The sequence below is a fragment of the Nomascus leucogenys genome, chromosome 2, assembly GCF_006542625.1.
Source record: "Nomascus leucogenys isolate Asia chromosome 2, Asia_NLE_v1, whole genome shotgun sequence".
NCBI lineage: Eukaryota > Metazoa > Chordata > Mammalia > Primates > Hylobatidae > Nomascus > Nomascus leucogenys.
Genome location: NC_044382.1, coordinates 97,288,332 through 97,316,328, shown reverse-complemented (window position 1 = coordinate 97,316,328; position 27,997 = coordinate 97,288,332). Strand labels below are relative to the sequence as shown.

The following is a 27,997-nucleotide window of genomic DNA, read 5'->3' as shown; positions in this document are numbered from 1 at the left end:
GCGGGCTGTGCTCACAGTTTGGGAAGAGGCAATGTCTCTGATCCCCCATATCCACCCCTCCCCTAGCCCTTGAGGACAGATTCGGGTACCGCAAAACCGCCAGGCACAGAAGGGAGGAGAGCTGGGACGGACAGGCTACTCCCGGGGAGCGGATCACCTCCAAGTTCCCGCTCCAAGCGGCTGGTAGCTGCTAGTAATTCCGACTTCTGCCCTCGAAGGAGGAGTACCAGGGAAGAAAGAGACTAAGAAATCCTCAATCGCCCGTAGAACAAGACCCGGGAGGAAGGGCCCAAGTGAGCGCGGCCGTCGGCGAGGTCAGCTTAGCCTCTACTGGACCGTGGAACCCTGAGCGCTGAGGCTGTGGGGTCGCGGCATTTTACTGGGCCTCGCCAGCTTCCACAGTCTGCTGCGGTCTGCGGAATGGGGAAGGATAAAATACAGTCTTTGGTTTATTTTAAAAAATGGTATTCTGCGTGAACTACCAGGTCCGTGGTTTGCTTTTGGCCCTTGCAGAAGAACCAGGAAGATCTTTCCAAAAATTTCTGCACCAGTTTATCTAACTAATGAAATAAATGAAGGTTAAAAAACCAAAACAGATCGTTTTCTCCTCCTGGCCTTTTATTTTATTTTTGTTAAGCGAAGGGATTCTTTTGTTCTTATTTTTGTCTTCTTATTTGCCTGAGGGGTGTGAACTCAAGAGCATCTGGACCTTTCCACACATCATTTGTTCCATTACTTTCTTGTTGTTGACCCAACTAAGCTTTTTACTTTTTTTTTTTCAATTCTTTACAGGAAAAAAAAAATCTTGGGAGTACCGATGAACTTTGTTTACAGAATAACATTCCGACTCCTTCCCCTGAATGGCTGGTGCCCCCGGAGCTTTGAAAGCCCTGCTTTTCTCTAGGTTCAGAAACCAAAGTTATTTATGCCCACTTCTCAAACCCTTTCCGTATGTTCTCCTTCTCTCGCTGGAAAAATTGATAAGTAACAATGTGTGTGTGCACGCGCGCTTAAATTGCATTTAGATTTCAGATACATCAGAAGAGCTAAGGTCTTTGCTCGACACCACTTGCTGACTTATCTTTCTCCCTTAAATTGGGGACTCGTGTCCCTCCCTTGCATTGGATTCAGAGGAGACACGCGAGCAGCTGCTCAGGAAAGAGTTTTCTCCGCTACACGCTCACTCGCGCTGCATATCCCCTCATGTCCACTAGAGGTCACTGGCCCCTCGCGGCTCGCGGCGCTACCGGCCGCCTCCCGCTCCTGAAGCTCAAATTAGCCGCGCGTTAATTAACACCCGAGTCCATCAAGGCGCGTTTCTCAGTACAGTACTCTAGCAGGGCTTATATAGACAACCCAAACCCAGCCAAAGCAAACCTCCCCAAATCCAACATTTCCTGCATGTCCAAAATGGGAGACAGGCGCCTGAGTAACCCGGGGCAAGGTATAGTGCCATCATGCTTTAACTTTTGTTCTGTGGGGCTTGCTAAGTCGCTGTGAAGATAACATTCTCTGCGAGCGCAGGTTCGGCGGGGCCCGACCCCGTTCTCCAGCTCTCCAAGGCTGGGCAGCGTGAGTTTTGGCCCCCGCAGCACACTGGTCCTCCGAGCGAGTTTCTCCAACACAGTCGCTACGGGGAAGAGGGGCGCAGGTCCACACCGTCCTAGGCGCACAAGAATGTAGAAGGAGAATATTTGTTTAGGATATGATGCACAAGAAAATGCCCAGATGTGGAGAAAAGAAATATAAAATATGACGTTTCTCCTGACTTTTGATGAGAAATGGGGAAGGGGCGGGGGTTGATGGTGGAGACGGACGCCCGGAATTGACTCTGGTGATTTTAACGCGGGAGCGAGGGGGGGCGCCTGCGATGTCCAGAGAAGGTCACTGCCTCTTGCTCATTGTGCGCGCGCGCGCGCGCGCGCGTGTGTGTGTGTGTGTGTGTGTGTGTGTGTAAGGTCCACACGAAGCTTTGGGTCTAGCTTTTATTTTATTTTATTTTATCTCAACAAAAGCCCAATAAGCATTTCCCACTATGGACTGGGAGGAATTAGTCACGTCTCCAGGGCCTCAACGAAATCCTTAAGGACTGCATGAAACCAAGCCCGAGTTACATTCCAATAGCGCTGTCCACGTTAGTGATATTTGTAAATCGCCATGACGAGTCCCTTTGACTTGGAGCCCTAGTGAGTGGAAGGGTCGCCTCTAGAGCTCCTAATTCTTTTGAGAAAAAATCTTGGAAACATTAATTCGCGTTCTAACAAAAGGGTTTGCAAGGCTCGGGGTCTTTTGCCTTAGCGGGGAGCAGGAAGTTTGGGGAGGAACAGTGTGGATTCCTAGGACTTTGGGGGCTGACCTTTTTTTCCATGGGATCATTGGTGCGGACCCCAAAGATCGGGACGGTCGGGCCTTTACTAGAGAGGGATCCAGCGTGTTAACCACCGTTTGCCCCAACTGTTCAGCCGTAGGCAAAATTAGCCTGCCGCGCCCTCATTGCGGGATGGGGCTTCTCCTGGGTTGGTTTAATGATGGCCGATTAATGAAGCCATTGTCCGCCTTCAGGGGAAAGCAGCAGCCGGGGCGGGTTATGGGCCGCGTCCACGTGTCAGGCAACGCCGCAGGCACCTCCAAGGTCCGCATCAATAGCACCCAGGGGGCGGGCGGGAGTGAGAGTTTCCGGCAGCCCCGCGGCAGGTGAGTCCTCCGCTCGTGACGGGGTCGGAGGGGACACCCCTGGAAGCCTGCCCCAGTCTGGAGCAGCAAGGGGCGTCCAGTGCTTCCTGATAAAGCTCTGGGACTTCGAAACTGCGGCTATTTTTTTTTTTATAGCGGTCCCAAATTATTACGGAGCCACCCTTGGAGCATTCCCTGCAGAATCCAATCCCTACCTGAACCCCAACGAGGGGCCGCCCCCCATCCCACACTTCGTTCCTCTTCCCCTTTGCCTTCGACTTGGGCGCTACTGAGCCGGTGTTCCAGGTTGGAGCAGTAGCCAGAACCTGATCTAGCTCCAGGGCGGGCACAGGTGTCAGCATGAACTGGCATTATGTAATGGATTTGGCAGCCCTGGCTCTTACCAAACGGAATTAAGAAAGGTGGGGCTTTCCTTTTCTTTTCTTGACCTTTTCTTTTGACTACATCTGGTCAGGTGTACTCGATCCGTGGCAGCAGGTGTTATTGCAGGAAAAGACGAAGCGGAATGGCGGCAGAAGTCAAAGCACTCCCAGGGAGCGGCCCAAAACAGGCCTGGGGGCCCAGGGAAGAGCCTCAGAGACCCTTCCCTGAGCCACTCACCTGAGGCCGTAGCTGCAGGCGACCTGAATTTCAGGCGCAGGGGACGAGGAGGGAGCAGCCCCTGCTCCCTTTGTTTTCTGGCCAAAACCCCTCTGGTAGAAACTGTGGGGCTCCCTTCTGATTACTATTTGCCTTTTATTAGCCTACCTATCACCCCACGAGTGAGGGAGAGTGTGAGTTTGGACCCAAAATCAGGACATTCTAGGTAAAATACCCTTGCAGGCGACAGAGAGCCCCGCCTTCATCTCAGAAGCGTTACCTGCGAGCAGCCTCCGCCAAGCAGGTCTCTAAAAATTAGCCAAACGGAGCCCCCCGAACCCCTTCTAAGCTGCAAGACCACGGGGCTCTCGTCCAGGAGAATTTTAAAAAACAATTTTGGTAAGCTCGAGAAGGGGATTTCATATAGTCAGTCTCCATTTTATTAGATACAAAAGAAAACAGAAATGATAACATCTCCCTCTCCAAACCGTCAGTTTACTTGTGGGTACCAAATTACTGCCATGAAGGAATTTGATGCTAAGGGCTGGTTTGAAGAGACCTAAGAGACTTTTGTAGAGACCTAAGGAAGTGTTTGAGCCTTAAAAGTGAAACGCTCAATTTTGGGAGTAGGCTTACTTTTAAATGATAAAAGAGAATAGTTTTTTAAGTACCAATTCAAAGACTAAATTTGAGTCTCTGAGTTGAGTTCTAAAAGGAGCACTCATTAAAGGTGATAAGAAGATTTAAAACAAACATTTGGAGAGTTGTGGCAAAAGAGGCTGGTGTCTACATGGTTATTTACAGGTGATGTGTCATGTATCCAGACTCCTTAATTTGGACTGGTGAATTCAGCCCAAAACTCACACCTATAAAGACTTGAGTAACAGCTACACAAATAAAAATGTCTCTTTCTGGAGCAGCTTCCATTTGCAGAGGCTGCTGCCAGGAAATCTGGTGAATCCTTTACACTGGATATTTACATGGGCCTGAAGTGCCCCAGTACCTGTGTGTTAATTGTAGCACAACCCCATGCAATGGCTACCTATAAATGACATTTTTAAAAAATATTGTAAGAGATAAGCAGGGAGAAGACTAATATCTGCCAGGAAATTTTTTAAAACAAAGTTCAAACTAGCCCCATTAAATATGTCGTGGTCAAAACTGTTTGGTGGTGAATTATTTTTGCCTTCCCTGCTGTTGCCAAAGCCATTGATGATCATAGGAGACCTCAGCGAAAGCAATCAGGAAGCAGCACTCTCCCCCACCTTGTTTTCCAAACGCACATGAGTTTCTTCGTGAATTCCATTTGCTGGATCTCCTCTGCCAGCTGAAGATCCTGTACTGATCTGGGTAGGGACCAGCCCCCACACGCAGCCGTCTGTTCCTGAGCAGAACTTGGAGGTGTAACTACATTTTCATGCCAACAGGACAAAATGGTTTTGCTCAGAATCAGGTTGTGTTTTCAAGTTACCTTTCCTGTCTAATCACGTGGTGCTTAAAAGACTGATAACCTTAAAGCACACTCCTCAGTGAGGGCACCATAGAACCTAGTTGAGCTTTGGGAGCTTTTCTTGAGTACTTATAAAAGATTCCACACCTTCCAGAGGGGCAGCTTGGCGGTTGTTGGGACATCAGCGGCTACTTGGTGTCTAATTCAAGCCTTCAGGTGTTTTACTAGTTAACAAGAATAAATTTCCCAGGTTGTAAATGGTTTAAGAGGGGAAAAAAGAAATGCAAATTATCAAATTGTCTGTTTAAAACATAGTTTTGCAACTGCTAAGTTGTACTTAAACATGACCCCAAATTTCTTTTGTCCTTTTCAAAAATAAATTACTTCTTTTATGTAATTGTTCTGTATATCAAAGCTGTACCTTATTGAACCCCTCACTTTCCTCCATGCAACCCAATCCTGAGGCCTCATTAAAACACTGGCTAATAATTTTAAAGAAAAAAAGGCAAATTCTCAAAAATGTTATTCAATATGCAGGGCAGTTTAATCAGTAACTGTTAAACAATGAAAAGTGTTTTCTCTCCACCATGCCATTGTACTATAGCCTGAATGTTGACCTTACACAAATGCCCATTTTTCAACGTGTGGCGATCCACCGAGAACGAACGCTTGGCCTCAGAAACTGAGTCTCAAACAGAGCGAATTCATGGGGGTGGGGGTCCCGATGTGTTTGGAGTGTGTGCTCCAGACACTGCGAACACCGGTGCGGGCTAGGCGGGGGTCTGCGTGCTCTTTACTTCCTCTCTTATCACTGTTGTCTGAAAGATTTTTAAAACACCACCTGGGTTGGTAAAATATGATCCTCATTTAATATAGTGCGTAACCGGCTCGTTTCGCTGAGAGGATTTTTTTTTTTTCCTACAACTAACATAATTTTCAAGGAGCAACTTCTTTTCGTTCCATTTTCCTTCAAATCTATGCTGGGCACAAACTAACAACATTTTATCATTCTTATTCTGAAATAAGATTTGGCAGGTAAGTGAGTCCTAAAACATGCCAAATGTCCAGCAATCTACCGTTCGTTCAGAGATTCCTTATGCCACCTTTGTAACTGTGTAGCAACAGTAATCCCTTAATTAAGTATACAAATGTACAGTTCACCAACCCATCTAGTGGTTTCACTGGAGTGGGAGAAGGGAGATGGTTACTGTGACATCATTGTTATTATTTAAACTGCTAGGGGAGAATATAATTGTTAATAAAAGCCTTCTTCTCCACGCCCCTCAAGGTTCCCTCCCCCCTGGCATTTTATGACGTGCCATCCACAATGAATGTAAGTAGAATTATGTCGATCCTGGGAGCCTACTCTCTAAATATAATGTCGCACAGGTCAGCAAGGAAATGCAGAAGAAAATTACTGTATTTAGGGGTAGTTGTTTGAGAAAATATATATTTATAAGTGTGGGGTATCGGTATTAAAACTTTGTCTCTTTATGAATGTGTGTGTGTGTATGTGTGTGTGTACAGAGGGAGTTTTATAAACGGGTTGTGTGCATCCGTTTTAGAATCCTCATGTTTGTACGTTAAAAGGCTGCCATGTAATCATTCCATGGGGCTGGTTTAGTGCATTTAACAGAGAACTAATGGCTAGTCTATGTTGAAAAGCATCGTCCTATTTTTTAATCCCATCACGTATTGAAGCGGTTTTGTGAGAGTCTGCGGCTTTCACCTTTATCCATCGTGGATGCTCTTGTTCGAGAAATCAATTCCAAGCACTTTTAGTTCCTGATCATTGCTAAAATGCTTTCACTTCTGTCTATGCAACTATTCTTTATTTTTGGCCTATTTTCGTCAGTCTTAGCAATAATGATAAACAATCCTTGCTGCATTGAAACTCAGTTGAAATGATCCGGTGAACCCCTGCCCTGGTCCTTGCTGCAAACTGTAATCTCAAATACTGAATATGGTCGGACTTGGTCGTGGGATCCAAGCGGCAGGAGACCGAAGCTACTTTTTCGTTACCTTCTTTCTAGCCTGGAGCGCGCGCGCTATGTACACATACACACACACACACACACACACACCCCTCGGTAAAAGCAAGCTGAGATGCGGTGAGGTGGTGTTCCAGAGGGAGCCTGGGCAGTGAGGAAACCGACGGCGTGAGCAGCGCCGGGACCAGGGGCTACTACTAAGGTGGGCGCCCCGCGTCCAGGGCGAGGACGCACGGAAGCTGCACGAGCCTCCGGGGCTTGTCTGAGATGCAGAAGTGGATGACCGGGCTCCTGGGAATAAAATCAAAGTTCCGTGGAGCTTGGAGCTCTTAGACAGCCACGCTTGTCCGAGCTAAGAGCCCTCCGTGGTTCGAGCTCGCGCGTGGAGCGGCCTCCAGCGCTCGGTCTGCTCGGGTAGAAGCCCATGAAGGGGGTCCCGCGGCGCTAGCTTTTGTACGGCCCCGCCTTGGCCAGCCGTGAGCTGACGCACCGGCTCCCCCGGGACGCTGGGGGCGTCGCACCGCAGCTGGGTGGGGAGCAATTTATTCCTCGCCGTCCCATCCCAGCCCATCTTTGGTTACTCCACCCTACCCCTCCCATCCCTCCTCCTCCTCCTCCTCTTCCTCCTCCTTCTCTAACAACGCCCGCACTACCTTCTGATTCTCCACCTCCTCTTCATCCTCCATCCCCCTTTTACTTCTCTCTCCCCCTCTCTCTCCTCCCTCCCGCCTCCTTTCTCCCTCTCCCCCTCCCTCTCTCCTCTGAATAAGCAAGCTTTTGCCTCTAAAAGTCACAAGTAATCCTCGTGTGTGACAGAGAGAGAGGGAGAGAGAGAGAGAGAGAGAGAGAGACGAGCTGGCGGAGACGAGCAGAAGGCAGGAGGGGAAATCTGGCACAACGGCTGGGAGAGGAAACTTGATGCTTCTGGGCCACCATTTGCCAGGGCCTCGCTCGAGGTAAGTACACTGGGGGCCCGCGGAGTCCGTACCTGTCAGGGTCCAGCCCCCGCCCATAGCCGAGAGACGGGCACCCTTACCTGGGCTATTCAAATAATGATCAAAATGGAACGGGGATGGGATGCGGGTGAGGGAGTGCTCCAGCCGGAGGGCCCGGGGCCCAGAGGATGATGTGCGCCTGGAAGCTTGGACCCCTGGGCACCTTGTGCCTCCAGCCAAGGTTCCGAGCGACTGCGGGGGGCTCCAGCTATCCGATTTCCCTTCCTAAGCGGCGCGTTCGACAGCTCCATCCTTTACACACCCGAGTGCAAATGAGCCGCTGCTCTGTCATGAAGTGAGAATGAGAGCCTCTTTCAAACCCTAGAAAAGGAAAGTTTGGTAAGGCTGGGGCTGCGCAGATCTGCTGTTCTCTGGAACCTAAACTGGGAACCCTAGACTTGCGCAGAAAATTAATAGTTTTCCATTTTTCTTAAAAAAAATTACCTTCAACGAAAAATTGTGTGTATTCAAAAAAATTATTGGATTACCATGTCTGATCAGCTGCTGATGACCTACCAATAAGCGTTTTAAACACACATGCACATTCACGCGTGCGCGCGCGCGCGCGTACACACACACACACACACACACACACACACACACCAGGGGCTATGTGCAGTGAGGAAGGCCGTTATAAGTAACTAAGAATTCAGAGGGAGTCGCAAGGGCTTTTAAGTGTGTGAAGGCTGTGTACGTGTCCTCCTTGTTACAGAGAGCAGAGGGAGGGGGCAGAGGGAGTGCGCGTCGGCTCGGCGTTTTCGCTGTGCCTGTGTGTTTCGCGTGTTGTCAGCTGGCTCTGGTTTCTAAGCGCTGAGCGCTGCCAGGGGCGGGGGCCAGCATCCACCATCTACCTCGGCACCCTAGTGGTGAAACAGGACTCATTTGTTTGGTGCAGAGCGGTGACGACCTAGAAGAGACTGGAGTGTGGTTAGGTCGGCCCCCTGCCATCCATTACACCTGCGGCAGATGGCTCAAGTGGTAGAATGGTTTTGTTTGCCGAGATCAAGAAAGGAGGAGGGGAAACCTAGAGCCTCGCCTCACTCAAAAGAAGTACCATAAAGAGCTAAAGAAATGAAAGAAGCCATATTCGTACCATCAAAAGCAAGAATGTTGCTGCCTTCCAGGAGTGAACCTGGACACGTTAGTGACTTTGGCACCTGGCCCGAATTGATAACGACTGCATTTTAGAACCAACATTTTTCAAATGTATTTTTGATGAAATGCCTACTCCTCCCTACACACACACACACACACACACACACAACACACACACACACACCTATCTCTAGGCAGATGCACACAGGTGTCCTTGGAGCTCTACTCCCTGAAGCGAAACGTCAGTAAAATCCTGCGGATTTCCAGATGAAGGAAGCCTCTTCTCTCCCCCCACTTTATTCAGTCGGCCTGCTAGCTTCCACACATAAATCCCCTCTCGCAAGACAACAACCTGGCTGGAATTTAGCCAGGTGTCAAATGTATCCATCTCATTTTCACATGCAATAATGTGCCCTTCTGATCAATCTTCACATCCGTGCATCCATTCCTTCCTCACTGCTACTCAAGAAGCAAGAAAGGAGCACACACATCCTCCCAGGCAGTCCAGAGGAAAGGCAGGCGTGACAAAGAACACAGACACAGTCTAATGACAATTTAGCCTGTCTTCTATTCCTTAATTTTCTTGTTAAATAAGAGGAATGAAAAGAAAAATATATTGAGGGAGACCTAAACAGAAAGCCTTGTAAGCCTTGTCTCCTCCCTTACTTCATACAGTCATCACGATAACACCCATACACAAATTACATTTATGAATATGCTTATTCACATTTTATGTGAAATAAAAAATTATTTTGCTGGCCTAATTTTCTGTACTAAACAGTAAACATTCCTTCTACTAGAGTTTAATACACTAATGCTTTGGGGGTTACTAGTATGCAGAGAAATTCCACAATTTTTGAAACATAAATTCTATTTTTCTATCTTCTTTAATGTCAAATCAACCAAAGAATATCAAACAATAAGAGTCCTTTCTAGCTAAGATTTTGGAGTCACAAATAAACTACATCCTGAAAAGCCAAAGGGAAGGAAAAAAAAATCAACCCCTGCATTTATCAGGATGCTTTCAATACCCAAAGACACCTCTGAACTGGGTTTTGTTGATGGGTACTTGTTGTGTGCCCAGTGTTAATTTTTTAATAAATATTTTCCTGTTCTATGAATGTTTCCATTTTCATAAGGAGAAAGCTGACTTTGAAATGCAGTGGGAAACAGGATTTGTCAAGAAAAAATGCCAGTAGGATATAGCCCAATTTTATTATTAATAATATAGGTTTATTCATATATCATACAAACTGCTAAGAGTCCCTTCTTCAATGTGAATTCCTGTATTATCAGGACACAGTCAAATCCACTTGTATGAAAATTTAAAAAGAAAAAAAATACTTGCAGAACAGAGTTGAAGTACAGGTTTCCTGGGCCTTTTAGTGATTTCTTTTTAAGAGGGAGAGAGAGGGGAACCTGACCTAAAACTGTTGGCTTTAGAGACACTAAAAGCTTCCAATTGTATTTAAATAAAACAGAATTAGCAAACTTTTGTGACTGTGGAGAACGAAGACAAAAATTTAGTCCTAATAAGGTCTCCCACCTTCCAGGCAAAATCTTTTAGACCCTAGTTCTAACCAGTATATAAAGCTAAGAAAAATAATTTCCAAAATGAACTCTTGAAATTTGAATGGAAAAAAACTGTTTTTAATTCTGAGGTTTGTTAATAAGCAATATTTTACATAGAAATCTTAAGGAATGAAATTAGCTCAGATACCCCAGTGTTTCAAGGAAAGTGAATATGTTTTACTTTTGAGCAGGTTAGTATCAGAATCACACTCAGCCAGGTTTCTTAGGCCCAAATGAGCCTCAGAACCTGAAAAGGGGAAAAAGAAGGCATCTTGGGGAGTAATGGATGATGAGGTTCCCTGCTCCTCTACCCGCTGCTGGGACCAACATCACATCTCCTTCCCATATGAAATGGCTATATGCTATTACAGAAAAGACTAGATAAGAGAAAGTGAATCTGGAATATGTGAATTGCTTTTTTGCCATCCCCAACCTTGCTGAGCTTTCATCAGACCTGCCATGCCTTCACAACCTCTCTTACCTTCCCCAACATAAGCCAACAACCGAAGCCATGTCGCGGAAGATATATATGTAAATGTATGCACACATGTGTATGTGTGTGTGTATATATGTACACACACATATGCATATACCTTATGTATATATTTGCTTTGGTATATATGCTTTAAATATATGTATTATATATATATATATACCTGTACTTCTCAAAAATATTACCAGTAGCCCAAATTTGCCTTTATTTCAGAAGTAATTAAGAAGATTGTAATTCTTAAAGAAGACCTACCAAATTTCACGCCCTGGAGGCAGTCTCAGGGCGCACTAAAGGTGCCCGAAGCTGGCTAGCAGGAGGGCTCGGCCGGTTCGCGTGCCCGGCGCCAACCGCTGCCTGTGAGTCTGTGTCCTTGACTCACTCTTTTCCCCGCTTCAGGGAGGATAATGAACTCTTTTCTTTTCCTAATTTGTAAAGATATCTTCTTTAGTCAGTGCTGAACTGGGGAAGGCGGTGAAGAGGCCTGGGTCATGAACCTGAGGAGGTCAAGGCTCCGACCTCTTCTTGGGTCTCTCTCATAAAACCAAGGGACGGTGGGCAACTCCGTCTGCGGGTTTCTCCGGTTCCCCAGAAAAAATGGGCATGCGTGTGTGCCTGTGTGTTCAGTTCCATCCTACAGTCCTCCCAGGGGTCTCCAGAAAGCGTGGCTTTGTCTTCTCCAGGGCGGACGAGTCCTAGAGCAGTCCGCAGAGCCTTCGGTGAAGTTTCCCGCTGCCTCCCAAGTCCACGGAGCCGGGCACCCCGTCCCAGGGCAGCCCTGACGGCCCAGGCGCGGTACCCATGCGGCCAGTAGGTGTCGCTGTTCCCCTGCCGGCGGGAGCCAGGAGCCCCGCGAGGGCCCCCAGCGCCACTCAGCCATCGGCTCCCGGCAGGTTCGCAGACCCACCGGAGCTCCAGAGAGAGGGCTGCTCTACCCGCCCCCGCCCCGGGACCGTGCCCGTGCTCACCTGGCCACCACCGTAGCGACACTGCCGGCCTAAGGAAGTACCTTCGGGGAGAGAAAGGAGAGACGGGTCTCTTGGGGCGAAACATGGGCCCCGACGGAAGCGGCTCCAAGCCGGCTTCTCTCGTGGCTCCCAACACTCCCTCCTTTCTCTTCACGTGCCATGGGCGGCGGTGGGGCGCTAAGGGCCTCCTGGTAAAATCTGAAGAGGGGAGATTAAACTGGGTTCCATATGGGCTTTACGAATAAACAAGGGGTTGAAAATCCTAGCTTCGTGGGAGCTAGCTACAGAAAGAGTGGAATGGTTTCAATATTCTTGCCTCAAAAAAAAAAAAAAAAAAGGAAGAAGAAGGAGAAGGAGAAGAAGCAGAAACAGAAGCAGAAGCACAAGAAGAAGAAGAAGAAGAAGAAGAAGAAGAAGAGAAAGAAACCTAGGCCTGGCTACACGCACGGGCTACATACCACCTTGTACACACATATGAACGCAGAAGTGCCCGGTAACCGCGATCGCCGTCCCCTCCCCAGGCCCAGGAAGGAGCCCAGTATTTGGAATGTGGTTGTCTTCCCCAAAAGCGTTGCTTGCCAAATATTATTTCCTCTTGGAAAACCTAGCAGTTAGCGAATCTTTGGAATCTGCATTGAAATGCTAGGTATTGAGAATTCTGCGCCCTTCTCTGGCGTCCTGCGGCTCCCTGCCTTCGGCCTCAGTGTGCCGCGAAAGAGATTATTAATCAGAGGCGTTCTTTTTGTATGTGTTTCAAAAGAAGGGCGTTTGGCTTATGAATACCTAAAGGAACATTTACAATGGGTACATCCTATAGGTGACTGGAGATTTTAGTATGATTCTGATTGTTTTGTACAGGGAAATCACTGCTCTGATTTGAGGATAGGGAGAGGGAGAGTGCGTTGAATAGGCTAAATTCAGAATCAGGTGTTATTCAGAGTTAGTTTGCAAAATGGAACTGGCTATGTGTTTAAATTAACGTCTAAAATCATATCTTCAGTCAAAATGTGACATTTTGCAGTAAAATTTTTAAAAAGATTCACATATTATCTGTAAAATTTAGGTAAAAGAAATAAACTTGTGAAGAATAAAAGCGTAACATAAAATTTGGAACAGGAAGAAAAAAATTTTTCACTTAAAGTCCAAAATATTTTGGAACACCTCTTGTTCCTGGCCCTGGGCCACCGTCTCACCATTTCAGAGGACATGGTTGGACAACTGCCGAGTCGTTAAGGCAAGCCTTAATTTTTACCTTGAGGTAGCCAGCATCATCTTTAAATGTCATATACTTTTCGCTATGTTTCATAATGAGCTTCTTTCTGCTAAGTCCTGCTAAGACTCTGCTAAGTCCTATATCTGTTATACAATTCTAAATAATTATTTCTGATTGAGACGGCAAATTAATCATTCGGTGACGTGGTGGTGAGGGGAGAAACACGTGTCTCATTGGAGGTTGTGAAGTTCAGTGAGGTGGTATTTTTAGCTTGAAACGTCCAAATTCAGATATTTGGGTATTTCTCCCCCTCCCACCGATTCCCCACCCCGTCCCCATTTTACTCTCTCTTTAACTCAACCCTTTGGGTTCCCTTTCTCCTTTTTCTCTCCCTTTCTCGCTTCTGTCTTCTCTCTCCCCTTTATAGCGCCTCTCCCTTTTTCTCTCTCTTCTTTACCTCTTTTCTTCTCTCTCCTCTCATGTGTTGTCTGATTCTATGTCAAGTTAATATAAAAGTAGCAAGTGGGAGGCCCAGTACCCTCAGCAGACCCTCTCTCCACCGCGCGCAGGGCACTTTGGGGAGTTGTCTGTCGCTGCCAGGTTACCGGCCAGAGTGGTGGCTCTCGGTGCAGGGCATGCCGCTCTCGGAGGAGTTGGGGTCTGCGCGGGGTTGCGGGGCTTATTCAAATACCTCCCGCTGCTGCTGTGATTCGCAGGGACTCGGCCTCCATATGGTAATACGGGGCGGGGGGTTGGGGGAGGCGCAGAAGGGAGGGGAGGGGAGGATGGGGGTGAGGGCGGGGTGGGAGGGGGCTCCGGCACTGCGCGCTCGGCTGCCGGGCTGGGACAGAGCACCCGGACCCGCGGCGGCAGCGGCAGCGACGCTACCCACCCTCTTCCCCAACACCCACCTAGCCAGCGAGTCACCGAGCCACGGGCCCTCGGGGTAAGCCACAGCGCGCACACGGCAGCGACGGTGACGGTTCACACGCTTTGGGTTACTACCATGCGCCAATAAGGGAGATTAGAAACAGAAAAGGAGATTACAGCGAGATCAGAGATAAGAGGTGTACCTCTCTGTGTTCCTTGTCACACAGCGCGCGCGCGCACATACACACGCATCTGTACACACATGCATGCTCAGACAGCCGTACACGCACGCGTTCCTTGCTACTGCCATCTAAATATATGCACCGACACTCTATGCCCTGCAACGTGGCTGGTGTGTTTGTCCTGATCCTACATAAAGGCAGGCAGGTATGTGCGAGAGTCCCGGCAGGAACAAACAGCCACGCGCAGTTTAACTGCAGCCAAACTCAAAGAGACCTTGAGCCTGCCGAATTGTTTCACTCAGTCAGGTGCCCCCCAGAAACCGGCTATTCTGCAATCAGTTGTGGAATCCTGCATAAAATGTGCTGAAAATGTATTTTAGGAAACGTAATATTGCTATATATGGCAAGGTAAAGGCGAACCTGAAGGATGAGTGTGTTTCTGCTTTTTAATGTCATACGTGTAGCCATCTGACCACTTTTTATTGGGTGACATATCATATGAGCACTTTGGTGTAGGCTTGGAAAAACTACAGCCAGAAGTAAGGCTGGAAATTCCATAAGAGTTAAGGGTGCTGAAAATGGATGCTGGATAGTCCAGCATGAAAGATGGCATACCGCTTTAGGTTTGAAATAGGGGGAAATACATGTGAATATACATGAAAGCCATTGGGGAGGGCTGAGTCTTGGCCTGAGTATCTGTGCAGGTAAGTCATTCATAAGAAAACTAATTACCTGTGCATGTACTTGGACTTGTTTAATTGAATAAGCTGCATGTGTGCATACTTGCTGTTCTTTGAGGGTTTGCAATTATAGATTGAGTCTCTTTTAAATGATAGCTTGGGGGAAATAAAAGGTGTAAAAAAGCCATCGTGCTGCATAGCTATATTGCCAAGAAAGAGAATCCGATCCTATTAACAAGATTACCATTGCTTGAAATCTAACTCAAGGCCTATATATTTTAAGGCACATCCGCTGGTTTAATATAGCCAATTGTTTTATTTGTGTATTTGCTTTCATTTCAAAGTCAGGAATCAAGGATGCTTTTCAGTTAAGATAATGTGTCTTGTTTCCAGCCATATTAAGATAAAAATGAAACTCAGTAAATTTCGAATGCAGCTAATAAGGTACAACATACAACATGGTTGAAAATGTCTTCCTTGCAGAAGGCTGTCCATTGCTGTGTCTACCCATTTTAAAATATATTTTTTTTTCAATAAGAAATGCTAGAAAGCAATAGGGCGGGGAATGCCGCACCTCTCAGGCAATCAGCACAAAAATTCTTCAGAAATCTTTGGAATCACTTCACTTATACATACATTATCTCGAAAGCACTGGCCCCGAACTGTGTTTCTGCTAATATGAAGTTAATCAGACAATCAAACTTTGAGCCTTGAGCGATGGGCACTACAGCCCATCAAGGTATGTCAAGAAAGAAAAAAAATGTGTCTTTTCCTTTATGACCAAACCAGGAGGTTATACAGCTGGCATTGCATACATGACAGATGTGCATATTTGTAACCTTAAATAAACAGAAGCAGGTAACTGTGTATATTATCTAGCAAGAGATAGCAGCAGACACTCGCCAAAAAAGACAGAAAGGGACAAGAGAGACAGATAGACATAATAAAATAACAACAATAAAAAAAACCTCCAAAAAAAAAAAGAGAGAAAGGGAACCAATAAAACGACAAAACCTGAAATTTTCGCGAATTAAAAAATGCAAATATACTTTACATATGCATCAGTATTAAAAATAATACACGCTGGAACCAACAGGAGCGAGAGCAAGAAGAGGAGGAGGAGGTGGAGGAGAAGGAGGAGAAGGAGGAGGAGAGGTGGAGGAGGAGGACGAGGAGGAGGAGGAGGAGGAGGAGGAGGAGGAGGAGGAGGAGGAGGAGGAGGAGGAGGAAAGAATGGAGGCGCCGCGGAGCCCTGATTATGCATGGGCTGGAGCTGCCTCCTCTAACCTGTTCTTCTCCGAGCCTGGCAGCCGGCGGTCCTCAGCCGCCCACAGAACAGGAGCCGAAACAACCGTTCTCGAAGGCTACAGCGTTTATTTTTCTCTTTTGGGGGGTTTTGGCGGTTGTTTCAGGGGCTCGCCAACTGGCCCCTTTAATTAAAAGCTTCAATAAAAGGCGATCGCGCCAGGAATTCACCCGCTCCTCTTCGCGCAGGATTTGCATATTTTTTTTAATGCCCTAATTTCCTTGATGTATGTAAATGTAGCCGGACGTAGAGGGAGACAGGGAGCTGACGTCAATGGACGTGACCTCGCAGCTAAACCTTGAACGTGAAGCCGGGATGGGGGAAAACACGGAGCGGCAGCCGGCGGAGCCCGAGAGCGCGGGCGGCGGCGGCAGTAGCCGAGCCCAGGCCGGAGGTGCCAAGGGGCCAGTGCCGGCCCCGGGGGAGGACAAGCCGCCGCCTTCTTTCTGCACCGCGCGGCTCTCAGACTTGCCAGCCTTCCGGCCGCACAGGCAGACTCTTGCCCTGTGTTTCCAGCCCCACTACACACACGTTCTTTTGCTTCCCTCAGAAAAGCAAAACTCCCCAAAACAACAAACCAAAACCAACAGATAAAACAGATGTTTTAGACCAATGCTCGGGTAGCTTATCAGAAAGAAGACTCTGACCACGGAACATATATATTTTTTGGCTTCTCTCCACAAGAAGAGGAGCGGGAGACCACAGACAACAGCAAATCACTCCTAAAACACGATAACTACAAGTGCTCCCTGTAGGGAGTGGTAAATCGCCCAGCCGACTGGTGAAGTCTTCTGGTTTCGGTACCTATTTACCTGTGCACTCATTATGCGCGTGGGCTTCATTAACAGCAGGGTCATGAACGCGCGTTTTAATGTGATGGGAGTGCCGCGTTTTGTGTATGTGTGTGTGTGTGTGTGTATGTGTGTGTGTTGGGAAGTGCTTGCGCTAGCGAGCACCGAGGCAGGCGCTCTGAGCAGAGAGAGATCAGTCTTTCCATGGCCACGTCTGGCACTTATCTGTGGAGCCATCTAGGCCAGAGCTCCTAGATTGGGGTTCGAGTTCACCCCCTGTAAAAAGAGAGGCCAGCAAAGGCTTCCCTTGAACAGCCAGGTCCTTCCCATCGGATTGTTTGAGGAAGGAGGCTTGAAGTGTGAGCGATTCTGTAGCCGCCGCCTTGCCGGATGTGGCCTGGTGTTTTGCACTTGAAACTCAGCAGCCTCAGCGCGGAGGTAGTGCCTCTCCGAGACGCGGCCGAGGCCTTCTCATTCCCCTCCTTCCGCCCGCGGCAGCCCTGCGCGCCGGCGTGTGCGTGCCCGCGCACCGGACCGCTGGCACCTCCCTGTGCACATCCGCCCCCTCCTCTGCTCCTCCACCTTCTCTCAGGCAGCTAAGAAATGGTCCTCGGCCTCTTCTGGGCTGGAGGGCAGAGCTACGAGCAGGCAAGAAAGGGGCGCCGGTGGCTGCGGTGGCGACTTCTCCGCTCTGCCCTCGGCCGCCAAGTCTGCCGTTTCATCGTTCCACCTCTCAGCCCCAGCTTTGTTTTCCTGACATGCTCGTGGCCATTGGGCCCCACGCCTGCGAGGGGAGTGTGTGCGTGTGCGCGGGGGGCGGGCGCGCGCGGCGGGTGGGGACTCTCCCGCCAAGGACACGCATGGCTGTCTGTCCTCCGGCTGCACTTGGCGGGAAAGCTAGGGGCCGCCGGCGGGGCTGAGCGCCAGCGGCTCTCATTACCGCCTCCCTGCTCCCCCCGGGCCGCATTTACATACGGGCCACTCGTCTGAATTTTTACGGCACTCTTCCCCCTCCCGTACCCGGTCGCACGCGCGCAGGCTCGGAACTACCACCCCGGCACGCAGACACCCGCGCCTAGGATGCGGCCAGCCCCAGGCGCGCAAACAGGCCCACAGGGGCCGACGGCACTCGGCGGGACGGATTCCTGCACCGCCTCCCAGCACCCCCGCGCCCACACCCCTGACAGCCTCTCCACTTGTGTTGCAGGAAGCCCACCTTCCCCTCGAGGCCCCCACCCTTCTCTGTCTGCATACTTCCACCCCCACCCTCCCACATCTCTCCGTCTCTCTTTCCCTGGAAGACAGACGCGCGCGCGCGCGCGCGCGCGCGCACACACACACACACACACACACGCACACACACACACCAGCTTTTTCTTCCTCCTCAGATAACCCCTATGGCGCGTCCCTGGTACCTTTAGAATAGCTCTAGAGTTTAGAGAATAAAATTCTTTAGAATGCATTGCTTGTCTTTAGCCAAACACATTTAACAATCACGACACAAACGGGGAGGAGTGAAGAAGGGGGACTTGAACCACACGACCTTAAAAAAAAAAAGTCTGCGAGTCAAAAGGTCATTCTCCAAGTTTGTAAATAAAATTGCAACGGGAGTCCTTAAGAAAGGAGAGGAAAGAAGGGGAAGAAGGTTAGGAAGACTCACAAGTTACACAAAACGGTGCATTGGAAAAACCACAGGGCGATTCTGTAATAATAATAATAAAAAAAAAATCTTAAACCAAGAGAGGAAAAAAAAACTGGAGGAAAAAAGAAAAAGAGAAGAAAAGGATTTTTTAAAAAAGCAAAAAGCAAAAGAAGTTTCCAAAGAAATGTGTGCTTTGCATCCTACAATAGGAAAATGTAGCCATTGCCTTCCTTCAGACGAGACATTTCTAATTTGTTCCGTCTGTCAGGAGGGGACTATGAGAGGTTTGGGTGCAAATTCATTATCTCTGGCAACGCAGAACGTAGTGTGGGGACTGAAAAAGACCGTGGCAATGGATGAACAATAGGGCTTCAGTTCATCAGTAACAAAAGCAGTGGGGAAATTGGTTGAGTTTCAGAGCACGTCCTCCTCGGCAGAGGGGGCTGGACTAGACCTTGGACAGCCCCCCCAAAAACTTGCCAAGCCTCGCACACACCACTTCACTCTCCACTCCGAGGCTCAGGGAGCAAGTGCCTGGCTTGGGGGGTAAAAGTTGGCTTTTTTTTTTCCTCCTTGGTCTTTTGCGCCTTTCTCCCTCTCCCCAGAAGGGAAGACCCATTTAAACTATTTTAGACGCAATCAACCAAGAATCACCATGTGGAATTGAGCGGCAGTTTTAAATGTGTTGAGCAGAGGAGAGGAATGATGAGAAAAACATTTTTTTTTTTTTTTTTTTTGGAGACGCCGAAAGGAGCCTGTTTGTGTGCTGCGGCCGTGCTGTGACTCTGGATCTTGTCTTTCAGCCGGCGCCTCGGTTCCTGCCCAGCTGGATTTGGGGGGCAGTATTGCCTGGCGCAGGGAGATCAAGTGAGTATCGTGGCGGCCCTCAGGCTGCAGCTCGCCGGCGGCGCAAGGCCAGCAGTGCCCGCCGCGGCCCCGCGCCCGCACTCCTCACCTCGCCCGCTAGCCGGTGCCCGCAGAGTCCCGCTGCGGGCCGCTCCGAGGGCCAGTCCGGGGCTTTGCTTCAGCTAATTGATTGTGTGCCTCGGATGTTAAACCTGTTGATCTCGTGAGTTTTCTTAGCCAGTACTGTTAATTATCCAGCGGCTTGACCCCCAATCGCAGAGAGATGCCAGGAAATCTTCGTGTTGGAAAAGGGAATTTTTGTATGTAATTTTGTGATGGTGGTGGTCGGGGGGTGAGGGCTTTTCCCTTTTAAACCTAGAGCAAAATGCACTTGTATTTTGCACTTCTGTATTCGAATTCACATTTTGAATAATTCGCCTCCCTTTAGCCGCCCCAAAGTTGCAATTACCTGGCAAGGAAGGGAGGGTCTGATTAGATTTTGGTGGAAAACTTAGTACAGTAGCTAAGTAGATCTGGTGGCTTTCCACTTCCCTTTTCTCTTTGCCTTTTGAATTTTGGGAGGTGAGAAGCCGCTTTACAGGGTTATCCCAAGTGCAGATTCATCAAGATGCAACCATCGTGGTTAGTTATTGGTACTTCGAGCGGTTCAGCTTAAGACGCTTCTGGTATCCAAAGGGAGCTGGGTCTTTGCGGTTTGCTTAGAGTCTAGACCCGGCTGAGGAAGGCAAGAACTCCTTTCTGTGGCCTGGAATTATCTGCAGGAACCCAGGGTGATGGCAGCTCGGGCAATGTATTTGCATTAGTGTCTGCGGCGTTTTATCTTGCAAATGTACCCGCGGTGCTTGAATGGGGGACTGTCTTGAGGGGTCAGGAGAGCAGTGGAATTGATCAGAAGTTAGACCGGAGGCTCTGTCAAGTCACGGCCACGGCCGGGGGCCCCTTTGGAGCTGTGGCTGCCTTGGGCCCAGCACCGCAGAGTCGGATTCCGTTTCCTCCCTTTCTTGGTGTCCACCTCTGCCCACCACCCTCCTTTCCCCACCTTGGCACCGGTAATTAGGGCGCTGTCTCAGGAAGCGAGCTCCCACAGTCAGCATAATTAAACCAGGGCAATACTTTCATTTTGCAAAACCAATAGCCTCACCCCTCCAGTCCAAAATAACAATAAGCATAAAAAAATCATAAAAGAAAAACAACCTATTTTGAGGAGTATTGAATTCTTGAATCTTGGATCGAGAGGGAATGGGGGAAGGGAATTTTTCAAAAATCCACCACTTTACAGCAATCAGGTTTTACATTATTCATTGATTTACTGGAGGAAAGAGCCAATCAGGAGCCATAGATATGAATGCACATCTCACCGTGCTGTGGCCTTACAGTAAACTATTTGCATCTTTCTAATGGAGTAGATATTTATCCAGGGATTCCCATTGTTCGAAAGGCCTGGAAATTCAGTTCCTTAAACATTTAGAAAATAAGACTTTGTTCCAGACTTAAAATCCTTACATGGAAAGACTCTCCTCTTTTGTATGGCAGGTTACAAGGTTCAAGTCCCTAATGTTTTTTTAAGAGTCCCTCTTCCTTCCAAACTAAAAATAAAAGAAAAGAAGAAAGAAAAATTAATTTCTCAAACCCCTCCAGATTCTGCATATTTTGCATTCACATTATCATGCATGTCTCCATTTAAATGCAAATTAGCATATTTAACCCTGTGGGTGCTGAGACCTAGGATACATTGTACTGGGGTTTTATGGAATCTCTGGCATTTTAAGGAATCATGGTAATAGGAATATTTTAAATGAAGCAATAGCTATATGACTTTATGTGTATACATATATATAGACTGTGATCATTTGTTTTCTTGACTGTTTTTCAGATGAGACTGCAAAGAAGCATAAAATGAATAGACAATCCAACCAACCAAAGGTAATTTTAAAATTTACATTTGATAAAGTCCAAGTGATGTACAAAATAGAGTATTATTTACTGGGCAGTAGGCCTGCAGAGGGTTGCATATCTCCTAATTCATGCTCTAAGTTTCCATATGTGCAGCCTTCTCCTCTACAGGGAGCCTTTGTATATTATATACAAAGCATAATACAAATATAACCTGTAACTGCCTATAAAAAAGAAATTCAAGATACAGAGTAAATAATAGAATACTTTTGTTAGAAAGTAAGCCAGTCAGGTACCTTGCCTGAACTATACAAATCACTGTAAATTAAATGGCTTTTATGTAGAAAATGGTAGTCTTGACTGTACTAGTGCACTGTGGTTTACATGCATTTGAATCATACAAACCAAATATTAAAAGGGGATTTCAGTGATAGGCCAATTTTTCATGTGCTTTGCAGTAATCTGAATAGGATTCAGAGGTGTTCTAAATATTGGTGACAAATCTAATGTATTTGAATTTATGAAATAGCATAATTCTGATCCAAATAATGTGGAAAACCTAACTTTTCACTTTTAACTTAAACAGAGATTGTTTACTCTCAAGTAAACCAGAATGTTTCAATTCATGTTTCAGCCATCTGGAGATCTATAAAAAGATTAGAAAACAAGCATGAAAATCACGTCCTAATCTACTGGCCATTAATGGGAATTTATTAGTGAATGAGCAGGCAAACCATTTAAATTCAGTATATCCTTTAGTATGCAGATTTCAAAACTGGTATTCTGCTCAGCTTAGTAGCTATTTGAAAGCAAAAATATCTGATATAACATGTAGGTGTTAATAGTTTCTCTTACTATGTGACAGACATTGCTAGGAATCTTTAGGGCTACACAATTGTTTCAACTTGTGTCACATCCTATATAATGATACAGTCTTTGAAATATGTATAAACCATCATATAAACCTTGGCAATATTCAAAATAATCAGATGCTCTGTGTTAAGCCTTACTGTGTAGTTTTTATTTCTGCATATCCTGAGAGATGGTGGAGAGTAAAATATTTAATTGGCTATCTAGCTAATGAACAGACTGCTCATAATCCTAATGTTGGTTCATTTCACTTATTGGGGCTCCCATGATGAGTCTGTGTTATATGTGCCAGACATGGGGACCAGGCCTGGAGTCCAGTTGATATGACTATGTGGCATTGCCCTAAAAGATGGTATTTTAAGACAGTATCTTCTATAGCTTTTAACTGTAAAAGCATCTCAAATGTTCAGTGTCTTGGCTTTCATGATGGACACTTTGGTCCTAAAAATGCATTTAGTTGCTAAGTGTGGTAATATAGCAATGTTACTTTGCAAATTCACACAGATATGGGGGTGATAAACATACACAGACAAATGCATGACATCTCTCTGCTTCCACCAGCCCCCACCCAGGTATATATAAAGCAAAAAGATATTCTAAAAATATCTGTCATCTGACCACATGCTTGCTTTATGTAATACATGCCAAATCACTAATGATTCTGCATCTGTGTCTTGGAAAGCAAGGCCACAATACTCTCACTCTTCCAAGGTGGCAAAGCTCATTAGTGTTTTACATAATGTCTAAGGTGGAATGTGCCTCAGTGATATGTTACATTTTTATTTAGTGGTTTATGTTGTGACCAGATAGTTCAAGAAGGAATAGTAACTTCATGGAGGTGTGTTTCTCTGAATTAGTTTTTGGTTTACTTGTGCATTTTATGTATAACCCAATGCAGCCATTTCTGATTGTACCTCTTGTACCATAATTTGATAAGAAAAATAGATGAACAATTTCAACAGCTTAGTCTTTTCTAAATAATCAGTACTGGAATGTTCACCAAAAAAGTAAATAAGTAAAAAATCTAGGGAAAAGTAGGCATCTATGTTACTAAATCATGTCTTTAATTGGTGTAATATTGTAGTTTAAACTCTTGATTATAAGCTTTTCCTAACTATTCTGATTTTCTTGCTAGTCTTTTTTATAGGGTTTACATGTATGTGCTCTGTATATAATTCAGTAAGCATGTTCACATTCATGTCTTAAATGAATAAGTCACTGAATTAATGAAAGAGTGTATGTTAATTCCAAAAGTGTTTTAGTTGTTGGGGAAAATAATCTATAGAAATGAGAGTATCGTGATAAACTAGTCATGTGTGCAATGAATATTAAGATTACTCTAATAGCATATATTGTAAAGAATAGCAATATGACCAAACATAACTTGAAATTTTGAAAAGCAGTTCATAAGGTTCACCCTTGGTAAATATGAATTTAATGTAGACTATCTTAGATGTTCTGTTGAGGGACATTTGAATATTACAACTACACGTATTATAGATGTGTTGGACATAGATTACTCATTACTAACGAGAGAAAAGAAGAAAAGAACTCTTTGAAGTGATCATATTCACACTTTGAAAAGTTCTAAGAAAAGGAATGAGGCTAATTAATAAATAAAACAACATTCCCCTCTAGATAGAAGAAAGGTGGGGGTGGAGAAGGGGAAGGTAGGGCAGAGTTATGCTCTTAACATCCAGGTGTTTTATATGTATTCTTCACGAGGTAACAACGCTTTTTTCGTAGTTTCAGAAGCAAGACTATTACATTATCCTTTTGTATGAAAATTGCTGTTTAAAACAATAGACAAAGGCTCAGGATTTTCATTACAGCAGAGTTGTGTACAGCATTAGAAACTATTGCTGCAAGGTTTACCTGTGCTGCATTCTAACGCACACACCCTACATATGCAGTCATTTTTTAAAAACCACAATGAAGTCCGCTTGCTTAGAGCATTCAGTTTGAACTTACAGAACAAAATACGCTGCCCTATCGCCATGGTACATAGATACAAAACATGACTGAGCTGTGAAGCCATTAAAAACACGCCACCAGAGCAAATTGTCAATGTAATCACACATCGACTCACTGCGTAATACAGATCTGATTCCCAGCCCCAGAAAACGAGGCCCTGCTTTAAGCAATAGCAAAGTGCCTTCCATCTGTCTGCCTATGCAATCTGCCAGAAGAAAAATGCAGGCAAAGACGTTCCCCAGATCCGAAATGCTTTTATCTGTCCTTAGAGAGAGATTTCTTCCAGTCTTTGGATATTAGAACGATCTACACTAGCATGGAGGAGGTAAAAGGCCGCGGGTTGCTTTCCCAGGAGCAGTCGGTAGTGCTAGCGGAAGAGATGTTGATTGAGAAAATAGGATTGTCGCAATGCTGCCGCTACTGCTGCTGTTGCTGCCGCTGCTCGGGCAGCAGGCGTGGGGCAGTTGGCTGATCACTGATGCATATCAATAACCATGCACTTGAGATTTCTCATGACATCATCATTACCTTGGTCTCCCGCGGTCTCGAACCTTTGACCTTGCCGGGCTGGTCCACAATTTGGCAGTGAAAGTCCCTCCAATGATGGCCCTTTTCTCCTTCTTTCAGACCGGGGGCAGCAGCAGGCCAGCAAGACGGCATCTTCTCCTTCCCAGCCTAGAAGCCCTGTGAAATCGAGGATCTTCCCCCTAAAACACATACACACAAGATATGTGCAATCAAGCTGCCACCGCTTGGTAAAAAGCTCATGGTGCCTAACCAAAAAGGATCAGGAGCAGATCCTTGAATCAGCTGTCACTTCTATAGAATGGGATGTTTTTTTTTTCCTTCCTCCTTAACCTGCGCTGGAAATTGCCGTTGGCTTTATACATCTCTATAGAGAGAGGCTAAAGAGTCTTGCGTGAGAAAGAAGCAATTTACAATGCAAATAGAGGCCTGTGAAGGGACGGATGCTGCTGCTCACTCGTAACAGCTTGCTGCACCTTAATAGCTGGTTTTATTTTCTGATATTAATAGATGAATTGTTGGCTAACGCTGCCGGAGATTACTTGCTGAAAGGAAAAAAAAAAGTTCGGAATAAACTCTGAAGGCAACAGATCTCGTTTGGATGTTTTAGCCGCGCACACACACAAACAGAAACCAGGTCATATTTACATAAAAGGAGGAATCTTAAGCGCGGCAAGTATCCTGGACGACCACTCTTCAGTACTGCCAGAAAGGATCCGGACCTGGAGTCTGGCAAGAGGAAGACAGAGGCCTGTGTGGGAAGCGAGTTGTTATCTTTGGTTATCTAGCTGTATGAGTGTATTGGTCTTCATAAAGCTAGATAACCGAAAGTAAAAACTCCTTCAAGATCGCCGGGGAGCGTGTGAGAATGAAAGACTACAACCGAGAGACAGTAAAAACCAGAAAGGTCAGGAATACTTATTGAATCTAACTTTGTTTTTGTTTTGTTTTTTTTCGTTATGATTAAAGGTGGGATGAGAGGAAATTAAATGACACACATATGCTAAAATATCAAGGTGCCAGATATATCTTGAGAGGGGTTGTTGCAGCTGCAAAGGAGAAGTGTATAGTGATAATGAGTAAAGATGCATGTGCAGTTTGTTCTATTTTAAGGCAAAAGTTTATATATCAGGGATTTTTTTCTTAGAAAGGTGTTGCAGAGATGTCTGGTACCTAGTTTAAAAATGATTCCATAATATGTAGACTTTGGCAGTTCCTTTGTGAGGCCCCTCCCTCTCAAAATTTGAAGATTGTGCTTGGAAATTACTTTACATGTATTTGGGCTGTATGTCAATTTGTATGAAATTAGACTTTCAGAAAAGTTTATACTGGAAGGTTAATAATTTATATCTACTGAGGACTTAGAGCTAGCAGGCAAAATGAAAAAAAAAAAAGCAAGGGCTGATTTTTATTCTTCTATTCAAAATACAAGGACAGATGCTTCTCTGTTCCAAGAGGGTTTCCTTGAGGAAGCTACTGAAGCAGAAAGACATGATGGAGACGAGATCGCCTCCCCTCTTGTCAAAGTGTTAAAAAAAATGTTCTGTCTTACTCTGCGCCTAGCATTGGAAATGAAAGTGACATTTACGCCACAACCCACGTGTGCGCCTCCTCTCTTTTTGTTTAAGGATGATCAGGTCTATCCAGGAAACAGCTCTGGCATCCCAAACTGAAATAATTAGGACGTATATAGACCTGACAAAAATGGAAAGGGGGTGGGGAATCTGAGGGTCTGTCTTGCCTAATTGATTCCGCTAAACGGAATGCAGGAGATGTGAACGGCAGGACGCTCCGATTCCCACGCTCGGGGGCAAGTGATAAAGCGGGGCCGGGCAGCCTATGACAGACAGCCCTGTTGGGGGGTGGGGGTATGAAAAAAACATCAAGTGCACACACCATACTCATCTCCATCGCTTAAGAAAGTAAAGGCATTTCCCACCCACAGCCATCTGCAGCCTCCCAAATGGCAGCACCAACTGGTCTGTAGCTGCTACATACTGTCTGCTTCTGTTAATTTTTTAAACCACTATTTAATCTGGCCATAATTAAGTTTGGCTTTTTTCGTTGTTTCAGATTTTCAGAACTCAAGGCAAGCTAGTAGAAAGCAATTCCAAGGAAGTCCCATGACTGCCTGCCCCTAATGTCAAAATCTCAGTCCATGAGATTATGGCCTTGTGACCACATTTTTGCTTTTGTTTTGGGTGGACTGTATTTTAAAATACATATCTCTATATAACAGTCATTATTATAATTTCATGAGGCTTTTTACCTCTTAACATGATACCTCTAGGAACTGGGTCTAATTGTGCTAGTAGATATACACTAGAAGTAAAACTATAAAGTCATTTACCTGTAGAAAGTTGATTATGATAACAATATGATAAAAAGCTTGTTTTGGAATAGTCTCAGCTAGATGGGTCTAAATGGCCATTTTAATGTAATCTAAAAATAACACTATTCCTAGCAGAAACTTTGGTGCTTTGGAGGTCATTGTCGCCTTTTCATAAAAGTCCTTATGTTTTCCATATGTCACCAAGCAAACATTTGTATAGGCATTTACACAGAAATATAACCATTGCAATTAGAAAATATCCAAAATAGCCTGTTATCTTCCATGTGGCCTAGATTATTGACAATCCGAAATATACAATTTTTCTTTAAAAGTAGTACAATTTCCTTTGTAGCTTCAATTCCTTATATGACTTCAGACTGGAGAAGCCTGTTAAACCACTGTTACTTTCAGTTAGAAAGTCTGAGAGACTTTATATACATAAATTCTCAATTTGGCTGCTGTACACGTGCCAGAGTTTTACTACTGTAGTGACCATTAAGAAGACCCTTGTTTATTTACATTTGAAGCACTGTTTGTGCAAACAACCTTTCATTGTTAAGTGCCTGTATTCCTTTCATTTACTTCATGTCCAGGGGTGCTATTTACCTAGAACCATTGTCTACTACAATTAACATTTACATTACAAAGTGTGTGGTTTTCTTTTTCAAGGAGGTTCAATTAAGGCAATAAGATGTTTGCTGGAGAAACCTATTGTTTACTGAAAGCACTCAATGGAGTCAAATTACTGAAGCTTTTGCCTACATCTTGGTCTTTTATGTAAATATGTTAAATATAACATCTAAGGAAAATAAACAATATTATAATTATGTGTTTGCCATTGTCATATCAAACTTGCTTTGTATCATACTAATGTTACATAACTTATCGATCAATAAAAATACATTTCAATGTTATTATTTTCATTTTATTTTTTGCTGTTCCACTGCTCTTGGTGCAACATGTCCCAATTTTTCTTTTTTCTATTACACATCAAACTTCTGACATTTTGTTTTATTTG

General features: G+C 45.6%; 1 long non-coding RNA gene across 2 annotated transcripts; it reads left to right on the top strand.

Moving 5' to 3' along the window:
* Positions 1-130: 130 nt before the first annotated feature.
* LOC115836316 lies at positions 131-27,893 on the top strand. Of its 2 annotated transcripts, XR_004031267.1 has the most exons (4): positions 131-7,670; positions 19,322-19,385; positions 21,259-21,308; positions 24,750-27,893. It is a non-coding gene; the product is annotated as an uncharacterized LOC115836316 (long non-coding RNA). The 2 variants fall into 2 exon arrangements; XR_004031266.1 differs by lacking the exon at positions 131-7,670 and having other exon boundaries at positions 12,211-19,385.
* The last annotated feature ends 104 nt before the right edge of the window (positions 27,894-27,997 follow it).